The 22,344-nt window shown below is 43.7% G+C and overlaps 1 protein-coding gene across 2 annotated transcripts in view; it reads left to right on the forward strand.

Annotated features, from left to right (window-relative positions):
- Window positions 1-479: 479 nt before the first annotated feature.
- KLHL25 (kelch like family member 25) overlaps window positions 480-22,344 on the forward strand; it is a 32,782-nt gene continuing 10,917 nt past the window's right edge. The window contains exon 1 of one of the 2 annotated variants that reach the window (XM_035131630.3): window positions 480-651. The gene's annotated coding sequence lies outside the window, so the exon portion shown is untranslated. The remainder of the gene's footprint in view (window positions 652-22,344) is intronic. The other variant, XR_004693582.3, reaches the window with a different exon arrangement.

The raw sequence follows: 22,344 nt of genomic DNA on the forward strand, positions 1-22,344 counted from the left end.
AGGGTTGTTTTGAGGATGAATTGAGGAGTGGGGGGAGCCTTGCATGCTACATCACATCCAGCTCTTCCTAAGCAAGACAGGATGTAAATATAATAAATAAATAAATAAATAAATAAATAAATAAATAAATAAATAAATAAAACGTGAGGAAACAAAAGGAAGGGGTGAAAAGAGACTAAAACTGTTGAATCATGCAATAAAAAAATATTTTATTCTAATTTTGAGGCGCCTGTACCTTTAAAGAAAACAACAACAACAACAACCAGCCTGTACTGTACTCCTTTCTTTCCCCCCGCCCCTTTGGAGACTTCCAGACCAATCCTACAGCTCCACCCAAGAATCTTTTCCCCGCCATCTCACTGGTGAATCAAAGCGCTGAGCCACTCGCCTTTTCTCTCCCAGGAGACGCATCGATTGGTGCGGCTGGGTCACTTGTCACAATGCTCCCTCCTCTGATTGGCTGCCTTGCACCGTAGGCTGTAACCTCCACCTCCTGTTTGGGGAAACTAGTTACTTTGATCACCCCCCCATTACATTGTATCATGTGAGTGAGTTACTTTTAAGTGGCGGGGGAGAAGGCATGAGTGCTAATCAGCGGAGGGATCTACTGTGATCTGCAAAGTGAAACATCACCCTGGAGAGATTCTGAATGTGAGTACTGTACTGTACTGTACTTTTGATAGGCGCTCTTTTATGAAACATCCTCCCTGGGGGCGAAGAGGAGTCACACCGGAGGGAAGAGTCGATACCGGAGAGGTTAATATACAGAGCGCTGATATGGATGCAAACGAGGTCCAAGTGGACCCTGAGCAGGTTGCTTTTGAGCCCTGTCTGGACAATCCAGCTCCGACGAGGCAGCAGGAGAGATCAAGGGTTTGGAGAGAGGGCTCTGCTGATTGCTGCCTGCCACGCTTCGCGAAGGGGGTTTAAGCTATTTGCAAAATAATGCTGGAAATAACTAGAAAGGGAGGAAGAGAAAGCGATCAGGAGGTGAAAATTCCCTGACTTTGAATAAACAACCCGCAACGCGTCCAAAATCAGTATTGCTGTCTAAGTTTAAAAACTAGAGGTGGGTTCTATTCTCACCCCCATCCCGATTATTTTATCTTTCGTTGCAAAACCTTTTGGTTTGCAAACATTTTTTTAAAAAAAAGAATGCTAGCTTAAAAACATTGACATCTTTTTAAATATATAGTCATGGGTGTTGGAAGGGAAACGTTTTCTTGCGGATTCCGGTTAAAAACATGAACTCCTTTGTTTACTACATAGTTATATGATGGCATATGAGGTTAGGATAATACCTGGACAAGCCTAGGGTTCGCCGTATGGGATCTGAGCTTTTTGTTGTTGTTGAATTAACACCCGTCTTTTTCTTGAGCTGGTTGTTTTAAAATAAACTCCGAAAAGTCAATGTGGGATTATTGTGGACGGATGCGTGCTGTATATAAGTGTCTTTTAATGTGTGTCTGTGGTTTTGAGAGGAGGGAGACTTTACAGAATAGCTTTTAGAAGGTGATGTGGACTGTAGCATAATTATTTCCAGAACCCTTTCCTGCTCTCTTGAGTGCATTCGAACGCCCAGGGAGACCTTAATTAGGGTCATGGATTGCTACTTCCCTACACTAAATACCTAGCTTCCCTGCTGATGCTGGTATATGACACTCTGGAATGATGTGGGCTTTGTCTGCTGAGCTAAGACACAGCTTTAAAATCCATGATCACCATTCTTTTTTGTTGTCCAAATTCTTCTGAGATATATATTATCAAAACACACACACACATGCATGGAGGTGGGGGAGAAAATAATATACAGTATTGTGTGACCTATATCAGAGTATTACCGGTATGTGTGTGAGACTAAGAGACTGCAGGAAGCTTAGCTAACTGGATGTGTTTGTTCATTCATTGCATATAGCTAGAAATACACTGAAAGCGATATTTGGGTCACAGGGTGCTGTTTACTGCAAAAAGCCCCCATTTCCTGCAGTACTTAGCTAAGCCGTTTATAATCTTACCCAGTACTTTAAAATTCAGCAGCAAACAATGGATCTTGCTTTGGAGGGAGTGCATGCTAGGAAAAAAAAGAATGATTGGTTGGAAAGTGACACCCAGAGAACCTTTGTGTGTGTGTTGTGTTCCATTGTATACAGAAGCACCTGGTTCAGGCTAATATAGATTGAATTGCTTGCTATTTAGGCTATGGTGGTTGTTGGTTTACATACTTCTTCCCTCACATCAGGAATTTTCCTTTAGCCCTGCTATCTTGATTTATTTTCCAACAGCACACTTTCCAATATAGTTTATTTTTTACGTTAACAAACATGACTAACTTAGGTCTGAAATTTCACTGGTGAATGCCGGCCCATCCATGAGGCAGATGGAGGCCGCTGCCTCAGGCAACGGAATCCAAGGGGCACCTAGGCGGGCAGCCACCCCTTGATGCCTCTGCAAGAGAAGGGGGGAGGAGAAGCAGCTGTGGTGGCTTCGGGGTTCCACTGAGATCTCACGAGAGCCTCGCAAGGCTCTTACATTTTTCACTAGTGGATGTTTCCAAACATATGTTTTTTTTAAGGATAGGCTTGTGCACAAGGCATTGCAGTAATCTCTTCCTTTAAGATCTCCAGCACAGTGCTGCAGCTCGTGTTGTGAGGGGTCCAGGTTCAGTTTCTGGCACCCCCAGTTTAAGAAAGCACCTCTTGCAGAAGCAGCAGCAAAGAGAACTTCAGAAGCTGCATATAGATATTCAATAGCATGTTGGACAAGATAGAACCCTGTGGGACAGGACACCTCCCATGGTCCTGAACAGTTGCTTCCCATGAGGACTTTATATTTTATTAGAAGATTTTCATTTATAAAAAGATGGAGTGACAAAAAGAGAAAAAAGTGTGTGAGAATGAAGAGGGAGGGAGGAAAGTCAGTTACATTTCCATACATTAGTATAAAGATATACTATATCTTTATACTAATGATATACTATATCATTAGTAGATATACTATATACTAGGTTCTCCTAGCTAGGAATGATGGGAGTTGTAGTCCAACAACAGCTGGAGACCCAAGTTTGGGAAGCACTGGCTTGGATCATGTGGGGAAATTCTACTCGTGGCACAGCACTTTACAGAATATCATAGGTCAGTGACACAGAAATGGGCATTTCCAGCTGTTACCCCCAGATCTGTGGAGTGCCCTTCACTCTGCCATACATAATAATAGTAATAATATAATATAATATTATTTGTACCCCGCCCATCCGGCTGGGTTTCCCCAGCCACTCTGGACGGCTTCCAACAAAGATTAAAATACATTAAAATGCCACACATTAAAAACTTCCCTAAACAGGGCTGCCTTCAGATGTTTTCTAAATGTCAGGTAGTTGTTTATCTCTTTGACATCTGACGGGAGGGTGTTCCACAGGGCGGGCACCACTACCAAGAAGGCCCTCTGCCTGGTTCCCTGTAGCTTTGCTTCTTGCAGTGAGGAAACCCCCAGAAGGCCCTCGCTGCTGGACCTCAGGCTGAGCAACGCAGGTGGAGACGCTCCTTCAGGTATATAGGACCGAGGCCGTTTAGGGCTTTAAAGGTCAGCACCAACACTTTGAATTGTGTTCGGAAACATACTGGGAGCCAATGTAGGCATGAGGCAACAACCATTAGCTGTCTTGTGAAAGCTTATCTCTCTGTCCAGGCTTTCCATGAAACATAAGATCAGACCTTGATTTATGTGTTTGAATCCTCTGCATGCCTATTTTATTTGTTTTTTTATATGCTTTTATGCTGCTGCTTTGTTGGGGGTTTTTTTGGTTGTTGTTCTATTTCTATTTTAATGACAGTCTTTGCTTTTCTCTTGTATACTGCTTAGAGATCTTTAAAAATATTATAAATGGCTTTGAATAAATCAAATAAAATGTGTGTAATGGCAGGAGGATGGAGAGATACGTATGCTAATGAGCTCATGAGATGAAAGATGGGATACAAAGGTTGTTGTTTAAAAAACAAATTGTGGTTAGCATGTATTATTGAAACTGCTGCGTTTTTAACACTTGGCTATAGTCTTTCAGTTATCCCTACAATTATCCTGTAAAGTACTGAGCATTATGACCCTGAAATCACTGGTGTGGAGGGGAAGGTTGAGCAAGAGAGCTGCTATCGATTTCTGGAGGCAGTCCATGGATTTGTGCCTGAGATGAGATCTGAACCAGGGCCACCCTGGCTAAAAAGCTCCCTTCTCTCCACCAGTGTGCTTCCTTTGATCTAGTTAAAGCACAACTGTGAACCTCATCTCCATAATTCCAAAGCAATTTGCTGGTTCATCAACTTCTTAAGCAACAATCAGAGGCGGGAGCAAGTGGAACAAGATAGACAGGACAGGTTAAATGTGTGGACAGGCTACAATTAAGGACGTGCCGCAGAACGGTATATAATATAGCTTACTCTGTGCTTGAAAAATCTAGCCTCTGTGCCAAGCTGAGCAAGATTTTGGGCCTAAAATATTTAGTTCTGCAGCCTGAGTACAAAGTAGACAGGTGTCTCTGTTTTTTCCACATCTGTTGTTTTATCCACTAACTTAAAAGTGATGGATCTTTCCTGTCGGTATTCCTGAAGAAGGCAGCTTGCAGAGAATATCTGTTGTGTGGGTTTTTTTTCCCTAATGGAACAAAAAAACTAACTTGCAAAAACTGCAACAGCTGTAAAAGAGTGTAAGAGCAGCAGAATAAAATTGTATTTTAAAAGGCCTGAGAAAAGTAAGGGCACACGATGGCAAAAATACACACTACAGAATAGAGAAGGGTACCAAAGCAGCAGCTCCCTGGGAGATTGTGGCATAGATGGGGTGCCACAGCTGAAAAGGCCCCGATCTAAGCATCTGGATGTGCAGGCAAATGCACGTGAGAAAGCAACAGGCCTTTGGGTACCTGAGTTTCTGCCCTCCAGGGGAAATGACTTGTTGGAACTATGTACACCTTCAGAGTTCTTAGATGACTGGCAGCCCTTGTGATTCATGATGCATCCCCTCAATCCTGAGGACTAGCGCCATACATTTTATAAAAAACTGAAAATCTTATGGTTCTGAAGGTGCAGCATTGTACATCACACGCCAGATTGCCTGAGGGTAGAATACAGAATACTTTTTCATCCTTAGAGACCGGGAGCAGCCAAGAATTTAAGCCTACAAGGAAAAATCCAGCAGCAAGCAACAGGAGATCTGAGTTGTTGAGGACAATCCCAAGCCAAATAGAAAAGGTTTGCATTTATTTAGGTTGCATCTCTCCAGCTGTTGCCAGGGATGCTTAGCAATCCGCTGGCCGGATGCACTGTAGGAAAAGGGCAGGTGAATTGGAACTGCAAATGTCGAAGCTTGTTTATGGAGAGTTGCATTTCTTCCTTTCCCTTTCCGACAGTAAATTAAATTGCTCTGATGCTGCTTAACAGGACCCAGTTCTGCTGGAATGCCTGCTAAGGAAGCATTTGGGATCAACTTGTTGCATCAGCCCACAACCACCGACTTGACTTTTAACCACAATCACATCAATGCGTTTTTCCTCATCAAGTTTACATCCCCACAGTGGCCGTTAGCACTGCTTCAGCTGGCCAAGGAGCCCTTTCTGCCAATGCTGGGTAGTCCTTTTGCCTCATTGCGGGATGCTGAGCCTTTGCAACTTGTCTGCTTTGCAAACTTGCAAAGAGACTTTAAATTCTGATTTGTCGGCCAAAGGTCAGCCTGTCTTTGCCCTGCATCCCAGAGGCGGGGATGGGTGCCTTTGATTTATTAGGCAGGGTGTTCATAAAGGCCAGAGTGAAATAGGGGGAGGGCATGGTCTTGTGGCCTCCTAACATATGGACTACTAGACTCATATTGTGGCACAAACTCTTTTCCATTCCAGCGTTAGAAACTCAGGTATATAAGCTAGGCACCAAATGGCTCTTAAAACCAAGGTTATAGTCGCCAAAAGTAGAGTGTCCAGTTGTTGTTTGGGGGCAAGATGGCTCTAAAGTCTTACTTTTCAGATGATGGACTGACTGATTGATTCTCAATTAAAATTCAGATGACCTTGAGCTAGGTTAAGAGCTTTGAGAACTTAAGGAAGAAAAGTCACTTGATCCAGGGAGAGTCCACATATATATTGGCCTATTCTGGCCTCTTTTTCTTAATGGTAGCTGCTCCTGCTCAGGCTGCACAGAAAAAGCAATATGGTTCCAGAAGTTCATTCTGATTGTGCAGATAAAATATAACCGATAGAATTCTACAGGATGGGGTATTAGTTTGTTAAAACAGTCCAGATCCAATGATCCCCAGATGGCGGAGATGTCAGGCGCCATCCTGGCACCCAGGCATCTTCATTTGGTTGCAAGTGGTTGATAGGTAAAGGTAAAGGACCCCTGACAGTTAAGTCCAGTCGCGGACGACTCTGGGGTTGCGGCGCTCGTCTCACTTTACTGGCCAAGGGAGCCGACGTTTGTTTTTCCAGGTCATGTGGCCAGCTTGACTAAGCTGATTCTGGCGAAAACCAGAACAGCGCACGGAAACTCCATTTACCTTCCCGCTGGAGTGGTACCTATTTATCTACTTGCACTTTGACATACTTTCGAACTGCTAGGTTGGCAGGAGCTGGGACCGAGCAACGGGAGCTCACCCCTTTGCGGGGATTCGAACCGCCAACCTTCCAATGGGCAAGCCCTAGGCTCAGTGGTTTAGACCTGGCGCCTGGCTAATTTTGAACACTGCCTTTGGCATAGCCTAAGTGCTGTGTTCCTCTCCGATCAAGAGTCTCTTTCAACTTCACGCTTTGCCAAGATCTTGTTCGCAGCCTCTTGAAACACACAAAAGTACCACTGCCCCCTGAGAAATTTCATAGTAAGGTAGTGTTTGAAACCTGCTGACAGTCAGTCTGAAGAGCCGCTGAGTGTGGAATATTCAGGTTTGGGGTGGATCAATGGTCTGAATTGGTGTAAGGCTGCTTCCTGTGTTTCTAAGCTTTTGAGATCCGGAACTCTTTGTTAGCAGCGGGGTTAAGCGAAGCAGAGGGTGGGAAGACACTCATTGGTGTTAAAGCAATTGGCCTTAAGGTAGAGTGTGGGAAGAAGTACAGTAGCAGGCTCACTACCGTGTTTCTCCGAAAATAAGACACCGTCTTATATTTATTTTTCCTATAAAAAAACCCACAGTATTTCCAGGGGATGTTTTATTTTTTATTACGCGTCCAGCCTCGCCTCTTCCATGGGGCCCTCCAGAACTGCGCCTATCACTATGTCTTATTTTCGGGGTATGGCTTATATTGCGCAAATGCTTAGAAATCCTGCTATGGCTTATTTTAGGAGAAACAGGGTAGAATAGGCCAGTCTTTCCTGGGCTGGGGACTTCCAGCTGTTTTAGACTACCTTTCCCATCAGCCTCAGCAAGCACAGCTTCATGTTAGCATTGTAGCTCAGTGTCAAAACATCTGCTCTGCATGAAGAAGGTCTCAGGTCCAGTTCCTAGACCTGGACCTATTAAAATCTCCTTGTCTAAAACCCTGGAAAGCTACTGCCTGACATTGTGAACAGGGCTGAGTGAGATGCACCAATAGCCAGGCTTTGTGCTGGATGAAGAAATACACAACATCTGATGCCCTAGTTTTGAAAACACGAAATCCAGCAGTTATCTTACCATTAGAGCTGTCTCCAGTCTTAAACACGAAGCAAAGAGTTTCCTTGCGCTAGAGAACAGCAGTTAAAAGAAACCTGGTGATTGTTATATTAGCAAAACTAGAGTTTAAATACATACTTTTGAAATAGATATTCCTGGCTATTTCAGTACATTGGCCAGACAGGACTTAGGCATTGTTAGTGTCTCCGAAAAAAAACAATGGCAATTTGCAACGGTCAGTAAACCGAAGGCATCAAAGAGTTGGAGCTGCATTGCAGCAAGACTTCAGCACAATGTCCCTGGCTTTGAATCAACAATAGAGCAAACTTTGAAAAGAAAGTCCCTAGAGGTACAAGTACCGTACATGCCTCATTTCCACACACATGAAAAAGCATTTCTGCTTGCAGAATTGAGGTTCTCCTCTTTGCTTCCACTGTCTCCCAGCTCTAATGATAACAGTAGTGTGGTTGTACTTGATAAATGAAGTCAAATCTAATGGGTAATGTGTTATCTTTGGGAGCAAGCTTGCTTCTGAGAGCCGACACACAAGCTTCTCAGGTTGGAAGCTTCCATGGTTCAACGTATGTTGGAAAAGCAAGAGATAATTTTGGGCTTAACTAATGTACAAGTTACCTTCAAAGAGATTTCCCCTCCCTGAGGATCCCCGGCAGCGCAGCTCAGGGGTGCAGATCTCTACTAAGGAGTTTTGAATGTGCTCACCCAACTATGGTTTCCATTTCCAGAGGGGTATCATTGCTTGTTGTGTTTCTGTGCAACAGACAAAGGGTCTTTTGGCAACTTAGAGAGGGGGACATTTATTATGGTGCAAGGTTTTGTGGACTGTGCTTTGTCAGATCCACTTGAAGCTAGTGAATTGGACTCATAACCCATGGAAGTATCTTTATGGGGGTTCTTCTAACCCCCGGACTTCCCCCCACTCCTCTCCCTGCTTTCCAATATTTATTACTTCTCGTTTCTGCATCTAAATACCTTTATCCAAACTATTTATTTTCCTTGTTGGTGTCTTTATCAAATTATATTACAGTGGTACCTCTACTTACAAATAACTCTATTTATGAATGTTTCTACTTACAAACAGAGCTCCATCCGGCATCTTGGATGCGGTTTAGATAGGATTTTTTCTACTTACGAATTTTTAGCTAGGGTTGCTTCGACTTATGATTTTTTTCTCTCAATGCATTCCTATGGGATTCGACTTACAAATTTTTTCAACTTACAAAGGTGTGTTCAGAACACATTAAATCTGTAAGTAGAGGTACCACTGTACAAGTGCTAATCCAAATCTGCGAACATTTTTAGGTGCTTACAGTGCTCCTTCATGTATTCAACAAAATCAATCCATTCTTTTTAAAATATCTTGTCCTCTTGGTATCTGATCTTCCCGGTCAGTCTTGCCATTTCAGCATAGTCCATCAGTTTCAATATCCATTCTTCTTTCATTTTTTTAATTAGTTTTCTCATTAAAAGCATTAATAAACAACAGAATTACAGACACAAAACATTCTTCATCTACATATTTTTACAAAATAAAACAAAAACAAAAAAAGAGAGGAAAAAAGAAAGGGGGAAAAAGGGGAAAGGGGGGGAAGCAAAACACAAAAACAAAAACACACGACAACGAAAAAAACAAATACCAAATGCCACATAAAAAGCAACACATAAGGTATTAAACAAAAACAAAGAAAATCTTTAAATGCTGACTTCCAATTTACCTCTCTGTAATTCATAAACTTTTAACCTTTTTATATCGCACAATTCTTAATCAATTTACATCATTATCTCTTCTTTAATTTATATTGGGTTCAGGTGTACTCTGCCGGTTGACTTTTAGATATCTAATTATTTGCTAAATAATCGTCAAAAATCTTCCATTCCTTTTTTATTTTTTGTTTTGTCTTCCTTCTTTCCATGAGACTACCTAAATCGTTGCTTTGGCTGCAGTCCTTAAAAGAGCTTAACAAAGTGCATTCATTTGAACCCAAGGAAGCCGCTCAGACTGAAGGCGAGGTTGGCTACACCCAAACTTGTGCTGCTTAAAATATAAACGGGGGAACACCCTTTGCTGCTAAGGGTAAGCCGGGACGGCCTTTTCGGAAGGCATTGGCCAAGGGAGCGCCACCCTCTCTTCTCCGGCTGTCTTGCATTAGGCTTGCGGAACTGAGGACATTCCCTACCTAAAATTAATTGGCAGCCCCCGCCTATAAAGGTACAATATCTTTTCTTGTACATGGGATGGGATGCTTCTTTCAAAACCATTTTTTGGCAGCTTCTGGGAGTTTTGCCACCATCAGTTCCCTGTTTTCGTGCTAAGTATAAGTTGCTATTTTTACTCCTCCCTTTCTAAATGTTTACTGGGAGGGTGTAATTAGCAACAAACATCTGTTTAGGCCCAACCAGCTGCAGTGGCCCGTGGGGGAATGTGTTGCTGCAAGAAAGGCCTGGAGGAAGATGATTTGGTTTCTGACTTAAGGAAGATTCCCTCCTTAAAGGCTCTGGTCCTCTGTGGGATGGAGCAAGGGGGAATGGAATGTCCAGCTGGAGGGTGGGTGTATCAATGACCTTTGGATGTCCCAGAGGTGCTGATTGTTCTTACGCTGCGTTATAAAGACAGAGGTTTATATTATACATAGAGAGATTTACTCCTGCTCCTCAAAATGATCACGGCACTTCCCCAGCATGGATGGGGGAGAAATGCCATTCACGTTTGAAGGAAAACTTCACCTAATCCACACTTTCTGAAACGGTATGTGAGCTGAAACACGGCTGTCTTTTGAAATTTGCAGGTCTCTGAACTTTTCATTGCCAGTCTCCAGCCAAGTTAAGTGTACAAAAATATACACTAGTGTATAAAAGTGCAGTGTGTTAGAGGAAATTGCATACAAACGTGTATATTAGGAGAAATTAAAATGATTATGAATTTTCGGAAGTTCTCTTTTTTTAAAAAAAACCTCGTATGGATATGGAGAACTGAATTTAAGATTCGGAAAGATGAGAAATTGAAATCGACGTCTTTGCCTAACCCTATTTCACCCTACCCACAAAACTGAAATTGGGCACATATGAAGCTCAGAATGCCCTGATTTCCATGAAAGTCTAACAGGGTTGATATATCTATAACACCAGCACCCTTAAAAATGAAGATCATGTGGCGCACCAGAAATCTGGTGTAGCACGATGGCCAAAAGACTGAGCAGTGGATTGGGAAGACCCTACTTTGAATTCCGCCTCTGCCATGAGCTCACTAGGAATCCTTAAGCAAGCCTGTTCCTCTCGGCCTCTGGCCTCTCATCTGCTAGCTAGGGATGCTGAGAGTTGTCCAAAACATCTGGAAGGCCCTTGGTTATCGTAAGGCAAGGTTGGGGAGCCTCTTTCAGCTCAAGGGCCACATTCCCTTCTAGGGCAGCCTTCCAGGGGCCACATCAGTGGTGAGAGGGGCCAGAGGGAAAAGAGGGTGGAGCAATTTATACAAAAATTTCTTTTGCCCAATAGGCTAGTTTCTAGGCTCACTCACATGACTCCCTCTTACCTTCTATCCAGGCAAGGAAGAGGCATTGCCACAGTTCAAGGACGCATTCCCACCGCTTAAGGACAGTACAAGACAGGGGTGTTACCAGAAGAGAATCCTGAGGGCCAGATATAAAGACTTGAGGGCCGTATTTGGCCCCCTGTTGTAAGGATTGCAGCTAGAAAAGCATGTGAAGTTTTTTGAACACTTGAAAGTAGCATGGAAATGTTTGAGGGTGATTATTACTCCTGAGTGTGTATTCAATAGAGCAGGAATTTTGTGCACAAGTCACCCAAAAAGGGGGCAGGGGTGGAGTGGGGAGGGGAGGGGATTCCCACTGGAAGGCAAGATCTATGCCTGTAGCATGTTAGCTGAATGCGCTAGCGTGCATCCCATACAACATATAAGTTGTACAATGCAAGCTGGCATTGAAATGGCAATTAAAGGCGGTGCTGACAGAAGGATTTTATTCCCTTATCTTATTTGTGTTTGTCATCTTGCTTCTAGCTCTCCTCAGCAAAATTCCCCCTCTGCTCCCCAACGTAGAGTCTTGCTTGCTGTTGGTCCCTGCCCAAAAGTTTGATCCAGGTGCCTTCAAACCCTAGCGTATTCATCTTTGGCAGATTAGGTGAATAATTAGCTCTCGTGTTTACAGAACACTTTGCCCCTTGAGTCACTCTCCAGAGGAGAAGTCTGCTCAATGCCACACAGGACGACAGGGCAGACATTAAGGGAACTCCACCTCTTGCAAACTAAACTCAGTGGGTGGAATATCATCAAGTGGTTAAGGTTTGATCAAAGTCAACACCTGGCTAGGAATCTGCTGTGGAACCAGGGCTCGGGGGATTTTTTTCCAGACACAGTGCCTGGATCGCATCAATGAGGCTGTTTGTTGCCTGATTAATAGACTGAGATTTTATATAATTGTTTAACTTTGCACGATAGGGGGGGGGGGACAAGGCTCTGCAGCCAAAAATGATGATGATGGGATCAGTTGGGAAAACATACTTGCCCTTTTCTTGAAACTGGGGTGGGCAACCTTGTTTCTGTCTACTTACAGTGAGTAGTATTGGGTAATTTCCTTGGCCCACAGAAAATTGATCTGAAGGTGACACCATGGATGATTTTGTTGTTTAATATTGATATGAACCTGCTAGGTTTGAGACAAGGTGGCACCCATATACTGATGACACCAAGCTCCGTTTCCTGTGTAACATCTGAACCAGGAGAGGCTGTTCATGTCCTAAACTGTAAGAACACCAGAGGCGCCTGCTTCATCAGGCCAGCGACCCATCTAGTCCAGCATCCTGTGCTCACATTGACCCAAGCAGGACAACAGAAGAGCACTTTCCCTCCTCTGTGTTTTCCAGCATTTTGGAGTTCAGAAGCATTACTGCCTCCAGCCATGGAGGTACAGCATAGACATCATGGCAAGTAGCCATTGATAAACACCTTCTCCATCAATTTGTCCAACCATCTTTCAAAGCCATCCAAGTTGGTGGCCATGGCTGCCTCCTGGAGGAACGGGTTCCATAGTTTAACCATGCAATGTGTGAAGGAGTCCTTTCTTTTATCGGTCCTGAAGTCCAACATTCAGTGCCACCAGATGTCCGCAGGTTCTTGTATTACAAGAGTGGGAGACAAGTTTTCCTCCATTTGTTTTCTCTATACCATCCAGTTTTATAAACTTCTATTACAGTAATACCTCCACGAACGTCCGCCTTGTCTTGCGTCCATTCCGGCAAACGTCCGGAGCAAACCCGGAAGTACCGGAACCGGTTACTTCCGGGTTTGCTGCTCACACATGCGCTGAAGCGCTAAATCGTGCTGTGCGCAGAAATGCAGACCGCTCCACACGCACAACCGCAGCACTTTGCCCTGCATCCTTTTCAGCTAGTGGCCGTGGCTCCGGAACAGATCCCGGCCACAAAACGAGGTACGACTGTGTGTCATGCTATATTCACATTTTTTTTTCTAATCTAAAAAGTTCCAAACACTGGAGCCCATGCCTGGAATGTGAACTACTAAATCAGGCATCCCCAAACTTCAGCCCTCCAGATATTTTGGACTACAGTTCCCATCTTCCCCGACCACTGGTCCTGTTAGCTAGGGATCATGGGAGTTGTAGGCCAAAACATCTGGAGGGCCGCAGTTTGGGGATGCCTGTCCTAAATGGCAACAGAATCCTGACAAGACAGAGGCCGCATCCACACAACACATTTAATGCATTCTTATTCCGCTTTAACAGTCATGACTTTCCCAACACAATTATGAAAGTGGGCCCTTTGCGTGGCATGTAGGTGCCACACCACTGAGCTGTGGAGGCATTTAAGTGGTCACTGGGTGTGAGGATGCTTGACAAGATGACTTCTTGGCTGGCTAGCGCTGTGGTCTAAACCACTGAGCCTCTTGGGCTTGCCGACCTAGAGGTTGGCAGTTCAAATCCCCATGACTGAGTGAGCTCCCGTTGCTCTGTCCCAGCTTCTGCCAACCTAGCAGTTTGAAAGCACGCCAGTGCAAGTAAATACGGTAGGTACTGCTGCGGCGGGAAGGTAAACGGCATTTCCATGTACTCTGGCTTCCGTCACAGTGTCCCGTTGTGCCAGAAGCGGTTTAGGGAAAAATACAGAAGCCTTTTAGCACCAAAGACCCCAAGATGGATATCACTGGTGGAAGCAAATGCAATTTAAAAAAAATAATATGAAGGGCAACTGGCTAACATATAATGGAATACTGGTAGAGGAGGAGGGAGAAATTAAATTAAGAAAGTATGAGGAAATAAAGGACCAACTCTCTGGATGGTTGGAATATCACCAAATTAGCAAAGTATTTAAACAAGATAAAAAGACTGGATTTGATAAAGAATTTTCATAATTGGAAACAGAATTGATAAATAATAAATCTAAGATAATTTCGAAAGTTTACCACCTACTTCTTGAATGGGAAGTCAAGGAGGAGGAAGTGAAAAGTACAATGATCAGGTGGGCATGATGTCTCATTGGGAGAGTCTTTGGAGAATCAGTATGAAATTTACGGCGAGTTATAATATCAAGGAGAACATGTCAAAGATGCAGCACAGATGGTACCTCACCCCCTCAAGATGATCTAAGATGTATAAAATTTTTGCAAATAATTGTTAGAGGTGTGGGGTGAATAATGGTGATATGTACCACATGTGGTGGACGTGTAGGAAGATCAAAATGTTCTGGGGCTTAGTTTACGAAGAGTTGAAAAAAAATGTTTGGAATTACCTTTCTTAAAAAACCAGAGGCATTTCTATTAAGTATTCTTGGTAAAGACATCCCAAATAATTTACGATAGATATTTATATATGCAACGGCAGCAGCACGGGTCTTGGTGGCAAAAAGATGGAAGGAAGGGGAGGTCCCAACCCTAATAGAGTGGCAAAACAAGCTACAAGAATTTGCCAAAAGTTGACAAAATAGTCTGAGAGGTAACTCCAAACAAAAATTTATGGAAAAGTGGGATAGATATAAGATATATGTCCAAAAATACAGTAAGGGTACGCTATCTGTGCTAGCATTTGAGTGACCTTTAAGGGAGAACGACTTGATTATTATGAGTGCGGGTACATGTTTTTATAAGAATGTAATAGAAAATAGATAAAGATATGTACAGCAAATAAGAGTACATTCATTTGTAATACAAGAATATACATTGGGGATTGACGGGAAGTCTAATTTGATGATTTATTTAAGATTTGGAGAAATGGATTTTTCTTTTACTTTTTTCTTTTCTTTTTTTTCCTTTTCCGTTTAATTTTACTTAGTGGACTTTGTGGTGTGAATTATCTTTTGTATATAGGATAAAAATGTAATACAGTGGTACCTCTACTTACGAATAACTCTACTTACGAATGTTTCTACTTACGAATGGAGCTCCATCCGCCATCTTGGATGCGGTTTAGATAGGATTTTTTCTACTTACAAATTTTTAGATAGGGTTGCTTCGACTTACGAATTTTTTCTCCCAATGCATTCCTATGGGATTTGACTTGCAATTTTTTTCGACTTACGAATGTGCGTTCAGAATGCATTAAATTCGTAAGTAGAGGTACCACTGTATAAACTATTGAAGATGACGATTGTATTATAAAAATGTTTATTATTGTCATATACAAAAATCAATATGGGCACAAAAAAAAGAAGAAGAAGCGGTTTAGTCCTGCTGGCCACATGACCCAGAAAGCTGTCTGTGGACAAACACCGACTCCCTTGGCCTGAAAGCAAGATGAGCGCCGCAACCCCATAGTCACCTTTGACTGGATTTAACCATCCAGGGGTCCTTTACCTTTTTACCTATTAATTTCAAGTATTACTAAGCACTGGTGTGGTGTGGTGAAAATCGTTTGCATCACATCAGTTGAATGACTTTGCACCCAGAGCGGCTTCAGTGCCACATCTGCAAATTCGTCATGATTCAGACTAGTTTAAAGGGAAGAGACAATAAAAGTATGCAGTGCGTACTCCACTCTGCAAAGTTTAACAATGTGTTTTCTTTTAAATTGTTTCAAATCCTCTGAACCTTCAGGGATCAGCACAGGAAAGTGAAAGCTTTAAGTGGGTGCTTTTGCATGCTGGGGAAAATGAAAGTGTTGGTTATCTCACTTCTCTGCACCAGCCTAAGTATTTACTGGGTTGTGTGGGTGCCTGTGGAGGCAGATGCCTAAATTGATGCCTTTGAGTAGATTCATACATATTTCATTTGTTGCTGCTTTGGGGATGCTGAAACCTCTCGCATCTGCGCACATCCATCAAATCTTGGGCTAAGCCCCAAACTTTTAATTCAAAGTTGATGACTTGGTTACCCCCAGAACCAGCCCTTCAGTAGCAGAAGCAAGAGCTCTGGTGGGCTTCATTATCTCTGTAGCAACGGCAACCTCAATCCTGCCAAAAAAGTCTGGCCAGAAGCGCTTTGCAATAATGTACATTGCCCTAGAGCCAGGCTTGTTCAAATAGCACTCAGCTGGTCACCTGTAAAGGAGTAAAAGTTACCTCTAGGTGAGCAGGGAAGGAATACTTACGCAATGCTTCTTTTTTCCTTGCGTATCTGGAAAACTCTCCCGATAGCTAGAGAAGTAGCTGAACTGATTGGTGGTGGTAAATTCAGTAAAGCATGATGCATGCGGTTTAAATTTTATAAGCAAACAAATTTAAAGCTTTACTTGTAAATATTTTAAGGTATGTGAGCTCTATAGCAAACACTTCCCTTACATTATTTATATTTGCTGTGGAGGGTGGGGGTGAAAGCACTGCAAACATACTAATTTTAGCACGCCTGAAAAACTGAATGCTCCCTAGGAATAAAAGGTAAAGGTGCCCCTGACCATCAGGTCCAGTCGTGTCCCGCTCTGGGGTTGCGGCGCTCATCTCGCTCTATAGGCCGAGGGAGCCGGCGTTTGTCCGCAGACAGCTTCCAGGTCATGTGGCCAGCATGACTAAGCCGCTTCTGGCGAAACCAGATCAGCGCACGGAAACGCCGTTTACCTTCCCGCTGTTGTTGTTTAGTCGTTTAGTCGTGTCCGACTCTTCGTGACCCCATGGACCATAGCACGCCAGGCACTCCTGTCTTGCACTGCCTCCCGCAGTTTGGTCAAACTCATGTTCATAGCTTCGAGAACACTGTCCAACCATCTTGTCCTCTGTCTTCCCCTTCTCCTAGTGCCCTCAATCTTTCCCAACATCAGGGTCTTTTCCAAGGATTCTTCTCTTCTCATGAGGTGGCCAAAGTATTGGAGCCTCAGCTTCACGATCTGTCCTTCCAGGGAGCACTCAGGGCTGATTTCCTTCAGAATGGATAGGTTTGATCTTCTTGCAGTCCATGGGACTCTCAAGAGTCTCCTCCAGCACCATAATTCAAAAGCATCAATTCTTCGGCGATCAGCCTTCTTTATGGTCCAGCTCTCACTTCCATACATCACTACTGGGAAAACCATAGCTTTAACTATATGGACCTTTGTCGGCAAGGTGATGTCTCTGCTTTTTAAGATGCTGTCTAGGTTTGTCATTGCTTTTCTCCCAAGAAGCAGGCGTCTTTTAATTTCGTGACTGCTGTCACCATCTGCAGTGATCAAGGAGCCCACTGCGGTACCTATTTATCTACTTGCACTTTGATGTGCTTTCGAACTGCTAGGTTGGCAGGAGCTGGGACCGAGCAACGGGAGCTCACCCCGTCGTGGAGATTTGAACCGCCGACCTTCTGATCAGCAAGCCCTAGACTCTGTGGTTTAACCCACAGCGCCACCTGGGTCCCTTCCCTAGGAATAGTGACCTAAAATAAAAGCAAATTAGATTTCATGGGCATTATATTCCTTCCAGTTGTCCTTTTCCTTGCCTTTGTTTATTATGCTGCTAGTTTTACTGAAACAATGCATTTTTAAAAAATGTGCTGGGGAAATGTCCAGAAATCTCCCCATTTCTGCCCCACACCAGTGGCCCGCCCCCCTCAAGTTTCTTCCCCAGGGATTTGAGTCTCTTTCCATTCCCAGAAACATTATAATTGAAACCACCAGTCTTCTTACCTATCATCTGGGAATGTGTACCAGGAAGGCGAGGGAGAAAAAGGGAGGGGGTACCGCCCCTCAATTATTCTTCTGGGATTTTAGCTTTGTAATTTTCCTCTTTATTTCTTGCATGTGTGGCCAAAAATAAAATAAAGTAGGCTGTTCCCTCAAGCTAGATCCTAGTCAGCGGGAGTGAGCAATGTTGGCAATTTGCAGCGAAACAAACCCAAATTGGGGATGAATTATTTGTGTGGGTAAATAACTCTTGGCAAGGCCTTGTTGTAGCAAGCGAAGGGATGTCTGGAATCCAGATGAGTCACCTCAGAACGGCAGGTGAGAGAGGCCTGGCTTGCCAGGGGCCAATGACCACCAGGTGGGCCTGCGCAATTCGCGACCCACCAACTGAGCACAGCCTGCTGGCAGTGTGTTGTGGCTGGAAAACACTCCCCAGCACTGCCACCTTTAAAGGAAAAAATAAATATTATTTCTGCAGGCTGAGTTCAAATGGGTTTGTCAAGCCCAGGAGGGTGGGGAGTGTGCTCGGCTGACTGCAGTTGCAATTTGTCATAACTCCATAGAGGAGATGGGAGCACCGTTGGCCCGGGCTGCATTCATGCCATACATAAGCGGTACTATACCACTTTAAACCGGGACGCAGGTGGCACTGTGGGTTAAACCACAGAGCCTAGCGCTTGCCTATCAGAAGGTCAGCGGTTCGAATCCCCGCAATGGGGTGGGCTCACGTTGCTCAGTCCCAGCTCCTGCCAACCTAGCAGTTCGAAAGCATGTCAAAGTGCAAGTAGATAAATAGGTACCTCTCCAGTGGGAAGGTAAATGGCGTTTCCATGTGCTGCTCTGGCTCGCCAGAAGCGGCTTTGTCATGCTGGCTGCATGACCCGGAAGTTGTACGCCGGCTCCCTCGGTCAGTAAGGCAAGATGAGCGCCGCAACCCCAGAGTCGGTCACGACTGGACCTAATGGTCAGGGGTCCCTTTACCTTGATACCACTTTAAACAGTCATAGCTTCGGCTTCCGGTTGACCACGCCATCTTGCTCAGACGGGGGTCCGCACAGCGGAGCGGACCTCGGCGCTTCAGAGGTGGAGGGAATCGTTCCAGCGAAGCGAAACCTCCTTAAAAGCCCCAAATCGAGCTTTTTGGGGACAGATTTTGCCTGGCGGCGCCAAAAGCAGGCTCTCTCCTCCCCGGATCGGCTTTGTTTAAGCCCCCGAGAGCGAGGAGGTGAACCGCGGCGGACAGGCTGACATTGCTGCTCTGAGAGTGCGAAGCTGCGAGTCTGGGAAGTGGAGGTGGCCAATTCTTCAAAGAACATTCAGCAAATGAATAGACTGTGAGTAATTTGGATTCTTTGGAATGTAAATTAAGGCAACAATTTGGACCTGGGAGAGAGGGGAAAAGAGGAAGCCACCCCCCCCTACGGTAACATAAGAGACAGTAAACAGAAACCCGAAGCCGTAAACAGAAGATTTCAACTTAAAAGGATTCCTCAAAGGCATCAAAGAGAATCTCCCCTAAATGCAGGGTAAAAGGGGAGAGAGACTGTGGTTGTGATTGCCCTGCAGAAAGAAGTTAAGACTAAGAAAGACCTTTCTGTTCCTCGGGAGCCGGCAGCCCAGACAATCCAGTGAGTTGATCAGGATTTATAGTTAAATTCTATTTCTATCTTTATCTCTGGACTTTTTGGAAATTCTTTTTTGGTTTATATACTTTTGAAATGTGAGTTCGAACTTTATTTTTAAGAATGCAGCCAGCTTGTTAAAATGGAGTCGAGAAAATAGACTGTGATTATATTCCACCCCATGTGACAAGTTTTGACCTTGACAGGACTGAACTATGTCAACAAAAAGGTACCCGCCTGAGTTTCAGCGGACTGTTTTGACCTTAATGTGGGAAGCAAGAATAGAACTATGTCAAGAGGAGACACAACGGCAAGTGTTACAGCAACAATTCCAGATGATGATGGCAGAATATGATTTCTTAGAAGATGAAGCTTTTGAAACTGAAGAAGACGAATGTGAGAATGACAATGATGAGGACTGTGATGACTTAACACAAAATGAAGCCCATCACGAAAAAAATGATGATTTTACTCTACAAAAAGTTGGATGGAGTGCCTCCCCTTCGAGGGGGGCACGATTGGACTTACTGGAACTCCAGAATGACCACAGGGAAGAAGGAAAAATTAAGCAGAGAAGAGAAGAAGCTCAGGGGTCTGATATGGAGGCCTGGATGGCAAAAGACTGTAAACAGGGGGTGGGGTGAAGGGAAAGTGAAGTTGTGATTGTAAGGATGGGTTAATAGGACTATAACTGGACTGCTGACTATGGAACTTGCTGGATTGGTGGGGTGGAGCCAGTACTCGGGGGGGTGTAAGGTTAGTTTGGGAATAATTATAGGTTTAAAAAGTGAATTGATTCTGGAAAAAGGTGAAAATATGGAGGCCTATAGAGGGGTAAAAATTAGGCACGGGAAGAAAAAATGGGAGTTTGATTTCTCAGTGATTGGACAATAGGCGAAAATGATAATAGTTAGTTTAAAAGTGGTACAAGATATAAAGGTGTATGTTATAAAATATGAACTATGAAACTGTTGAAGATGATAAATAAGGGAGGAAAACCGGGGAAGGGGGGAGGGTGGGGAAGCCCACAAAATATGGTTTAACAATTATGAATTTAACAATTATGATGAATTTTTTTTGTCTTTTTTCCTTTTTGTCTTTTTTCTTCTTCTCTTTTTTCTCTTTTTCTCTTTTTGTATTTTCTTTTTTTTTGGTATGACAATAGATGGTTGGATGGATGAACTCCTGCGTACTGCCCTGGTTCACTGGAGCTCCCTGGTGGCAGGGGGGGGCTTCGGGGGCAGGGGAGGGGGAGGAGGACAGAAACCCAATCATAAAATGGACCACTTCTGACTGTTCACCTGCGTGGGATACTTCTGTGGCAGGGGAGGACCCATGGAGGGGGGTGGGAAGAAGGTGGAAAAGGTGTATATGTATGTACCATCTTTTGTAATTTGTAAAATCAATAAAAATTATGTTTAAAAAAAAAATAAACAGTCATAGCTTCCCCTCAAAGAATTATTTCTAACCTGGTTTTCTACACATAGGTCACTAAAGCATATAGAAAATAAAAGATGCATACTAAAAAAGATCTCTCCAAGCCTTGTTGTCTGAAATATTTTAGGTCGAGCTTTCAGAGGTTGAACCTGTGGGACGTTGTGACTGGGAGTATTGAAGAAACCCAGCTTCAAATCCCTCGTCTGTCCTAGTTCATAAGTTTATATTGTTCTGGCCAAAGGCCATGACAAACAAACCCCTCGTCAACCACAGAAACTAACCTGGTGACCTTGGGGCAGACACTATTCCTGAGCCTGACCTACCTCACAAGGTTGTTGCAAAGATTATGGGGTATGTGTGAGGGGACTTTCTTTTGGGGAAGGGATATAGCTCTGTGGTAGTGTCTGCCCTGCATGTATAGAAGGGCATCTCCAGGTAGGTCTGGGAAAGTCTCCCTGCTTGAATTCCTGGAGAGCAGCTGTAGGTCGGTGTAGGAGCTCTTCTGAGCTAGATTGACTCATGGTCTGATTCAGAATACAGCTTCCTATATTTCCATGTGTGCACCACCTTCAGTTTCTTGGAGATAGAATGAGGTGAAAATGCAATAGCCTGCGACCTTGCTATGGTTGCTTCTTTCTAGATGGAGGACAATTTCGGTGGAGTAGCTTCAAGAGATGTAGCTGTCGGTTTGCCAGCATATTCTGTTCATGGCGTTCCATTAACTCATGTTGTGTTAGCCTGAAGATTGTCATGCTATGGGTGTAGCTTGCCAAGAGATGGGAGACTGTCATACCCATACAAAAACACTCTAAATAACCATCTAGTTGGGCGGGCGGCTTTGGGAGTTATTTGTTTTGTTTTAAACCAGTTGGTAGACAGGTAGGAGGCCTACCCAATTCCCTGATGGGAGCTTAAACCTGTTTTTGTTGCAAAGCAAATGAGTGGCAGGATTGGGAGCACGAGGCTGTGCAGAAAGACAGGCTCGAATCTCTGCACCCTGCTAATAGCCACCTATTTTATAAAGAAGCCAGTCTGCCTGGAAATTGCAGTAATTTCTTCTGCACTTAAGGCCAGCATGACCCAGGCTAAGCCAAAAACAGCCCAGCGCCCTTTCCTCTGAATGTACTGGTCAGGGGTTATAAGCGCCTGTCTGCATGCAGAGTATAGATTTATTTTTCTTCAATGTCCAATGGGAGAATGGTGTGGAATTTTCATTTATTTTCATATTTGTTTTTAAAAAAGAATGATTTCTTGCTAAACGAATCCCTCCAGATTTATGTACTGTTAGAATTGAGAAAAATATGTTAACAGGATTTTTCAGAGTGTTCGGATTGCAAAACTGAGCAGAGCACATGTCAAAAGTCTCTGATTTATTAACTGCTGGAAATCAGAGTAGAATTAAAATCAAGACTATAATAAAGTGAAAATAATAACAATAAATTTAATAGCAAAGTTAAAAATAAGGATGACGAATAATAAACCTTTATTTGAAACACTCTCAAGTATTCCAAGCGTTTCCTAATTGGAATCTTTGCAGCAACCCTGTTAATTTAAGTCAGTACTGTGATCCGCCGTATTGCAGATGAGGGGATTGAGGC

The sequence above is a fragment of the Zootoca vivipara genome, chromosome 13 (assembly GCF_965207765.1).
Source record: "Zootoca vivipara chromosome 13, rZooViv2.hap1.1, whole genome shotgun sequence".
Taxonomy (NCBI): domain Eukaryota; kingdom Metazoa; phylum Chordata; class Lepidosauria; order Squamata; family Lacertidae; genus Zootoca; species Zootoca vivipara.